We start from the raw sequence: 3,209 nt of genomic DNA on the forward strand, positions 1-3,209 counted from the left end.
CGAAAGAGTAGCCAAAATTATTTTAAGCAGAGAATCAAGAAGAGACCGTAGACTTCGGAGTAGACATCGCACTGATAGATGTGCGCTATCGAGGATGATGCACGTTCAGTTGGTGTTCGAGGGGTTTGAAGAAATGTAGCCCAGGATTGAGTACTGGAGGACCATAACTCATTCGGCGCAGGATCGATAACGGACTGTCGTCACTGAAGTAAACTAATGTCGAATTTGTTTATTCAATCCGGATTGGAACTGGATGAACTTTTTGTATTCATTTGCTCCTATCTGACAGATAAAATTCATCCAGTGTCAACCCGGATTGAATAAACAAATTCGACATAAGTATGGAGCTTAAGCTGACAGTTCAATATTTATAAGTACTCAAATAACTGCGGATGAAATACTAACTCTACTTTTAAATACTTAGAATTGAAGCTGGTAATATTTTCGGAGCTTGGACCCCAAAAGCTCTACTTAAATGATTTCATGAATCGTGGGGCCCCAGCAATTGAACATTCGTGAGTCGTATAAAAAGTTTAATTGAAATACTTACTTACTTAAGTGACTTGCCGTCCTAAGACAAAGCCTGTTGTAACGGACGCATCTAATTAAACGTTTATTAGATTATTTAATCAAATCCCAAATTCATTTTATTTTCTGTAACTAAAGAAGGTTTTGAAAAGTAGGTTCATAAATCGTGTATTTTCAGTACCTGCGTGTACGAATTGTAGAAAGATTAGAAGAAAGGATCAACAAAACAAACCATAATCCAAAACCAGGTATCTGAGCAAGACCCCTTTGGTGATTAGGCTGCATAGGTAGTTACAGTGTACCACGTGTATATGCACTTACCATGTTTATCAGGCAGGGTCCGAACGGTCCGAACACACTTTACCCCCGCCCCAGGTAGCGTCAAAGATAAGCCGGGAGAAAGTAACCTTTGTTTTGACTAGCGGAAGGAACAGGCAGAGTAAATAATTTCGTATTATTCATTAGGTAAAATTGTCTACGCCCTTTAACAATGAATGCACGAAAATGGAAATACCAACCAACCAGGTACAGTTCAGGGAATCAGTCGGTAAATAATTTCCCACTTCTCTATCTCTTTCACCACCATGATTTGAATTTGTATCGAAAGATAGGAAAAACCAAAGTTATCACTTTCACTCCAATTAGCCATAAGGATTTAGAATAATTGAATTTACCTAACTACGTATAAATAGATCAGCTTTACGAAAAAATAAACTAGTGCAAAATCAGACCAGCAGTAAAGCTTCTCATCCGAACGATCCTTTTGATTATTCTCCACAGCCAGCTCAATCACACTGCTCAATCATGAATCCAGTTCGCTCTCTATTGAAGGTAACAGCGCTCGGAGCAGCAACCTTTAGCATCACCTGCCTGTACAAGGGAAATGAAAGGTTCTACGAAAACATTTTCATGCCGATCGTTCGGCTCGCTCCGCCGGAAACTGCTCATCATCTGGCGGTGTTCGGCCTGAAGCTGGGATTGATTCGACCCGGATATCAAGATCCCGGCGTTCTGCGCACCCAGCTGATGAATATGGTTCTGCGCAATCCGGTCGGTATCGCTGCCGGTTTTGACAAACACGGCGAAGCGGTCTGTGGACTGCATCTGCTTGGGTTCGGCTTTGTGGAGGTCGGATCGGTTACGCCCCAGCCGCAGCCGGGAAACCCGGGACCGCGAGTGTTTCGGCTGTATGAGGATAAGGCGATTGTCAATAGGTATGTGTGTGGACTGAACGTGTTCTGTTATAATGGTAACATTGTTTCATATTACCAAATTTTTTTTTCAGATACGGATTTAATAGTGAGGGCCACAAAGTGGTTTACGAGCGGCTGAAAGAAGCTCGTCAAAAGTGTGGCGAAGATGTTGTGTTAGGAATAAATTTAGGAAAAAATAAGCTTTCTAAGGATGCGATCCGCGATTACGTGAAAGGAGTGAAACGATTTAGTGGCTTAGCTGATTATCTCGTTATCAATATAAGTAGCCCGAATACGCCCGGTTTGAGGACTATGCAAAACAAAAGTACGCTTTTCGTATTGTTGAGTGAAGTCCTGAAGGTACGGAGTTCCCTGCCGCTGGCAGAACAAAGACCTATTATGGTGAAACTGGCACCGGACTTGTCCGATGAAGACATCCAGGAGATAGTCACAGTTGTATGCAGCAAAGCATGTGCCGTCGACGGACTAATCGTATCGAATACAACCATCGAAAGGCCATCTAGTCTGAAGCAAGGTGAGTTAAAATAGGTGATCTAGTTTTCACAGTTTGTAGAAGAGAAGTGCGCGGAACGATTGGTTAGCAACCATCGACGTTGTTTATACATTCAACAGTTTCCGCATTGAAAATTTCGGTGGTCGTCAAGAGTAACCCAGCGGGGGTGAAAAACAAATTTGAACATCAGAAAACCTCTCTTGACTAACCTTGGTCTGAAGAGCATCAATGCCGGCCAGCTGGGCGGCTTGAGTGGGCAGCCATTGTTCCAAAGATCTACCCAACTGGTGGCCAAGGTGTACAAATGGACCGAGGGAAAGATTCCCATCATCGGCGTTGGAGGGATTTTCAGCGGTCGCGATGCGTACAATAAAATTCTGGCCGGTGCCAGCGCGGTTCAACTATATACGGCGTTTATTTACCATGGACCACCGATTGTGATACGAGTCAAACAGGAGCTTGAGGAGCTACTGAAAGCGGACGGGTACGACAGCGTGCAGCAAGCCGTCGGCAAGGGCGTAGATCAGATCTTACAAAGTTGATGATTGGTTCTAAGAATAAAGATTTTTAACGTAGAACTACGTTTTTGTTTTCTATTCTATATTGGGGTGCACTTTAGAAATTCGAGAAATGTGCATGTAACGAAAAGTGGTTATGGTTTGCGCGCTTATAACTCAGCCATTTTTCAATGGATTTTCGAGATATTTGCATCAATCGATCAGTATTTTTTCTAAAAATTGATAAATATAGCAAAAAATCAGAGGAGTTGTGTACAAGACACGACCGCATATATAGGTGACGCAGGACTACGTAAGTCTCTTTGTAGTGATAGTAGCATGTATTCAATCATTCAAATAATCATTAGATTCTTCATGTATACATGCTATATGCAACATATATACATGCTACATACGTTGTATGTAACATTTATCAAAGTAGTAACATTGCATACGTTCAATTCTCAAAAGATTGTG

At 42.0% G+C, this 3,209-nt stretch overlaps 1 pseudogene; it reads left to right on the top strand.

Moving 5' to 3' along the window:
* The first annotated feature begins 1,032 nt into the window (after nt 1–1,032).
* LOC128744221 (dihydroorotate dehydrogenase (quinone), mitochondrial-like) lies at nt 1,033–2,777 on the top strand (annotated as a pseudogene).
* Nucleotides 2,778–3,209: the final 432 nt, after the last annotated feature.

This window comes from Sabethes cyaneus, chromosome 3 (genome assembly GCF_943734655.1).
Source record: "Sabethes cyaneus chromosome 3, idSabCyanKW18_F2, whole genome shotgun sequence".
Taxonomy (NCBI): domain Eukaryota; kingdom Metazoa; phylum Arthropoda; class Insecta; order Diptera; family Culicidae; genus Sabethes; species Sabethes cyaneus.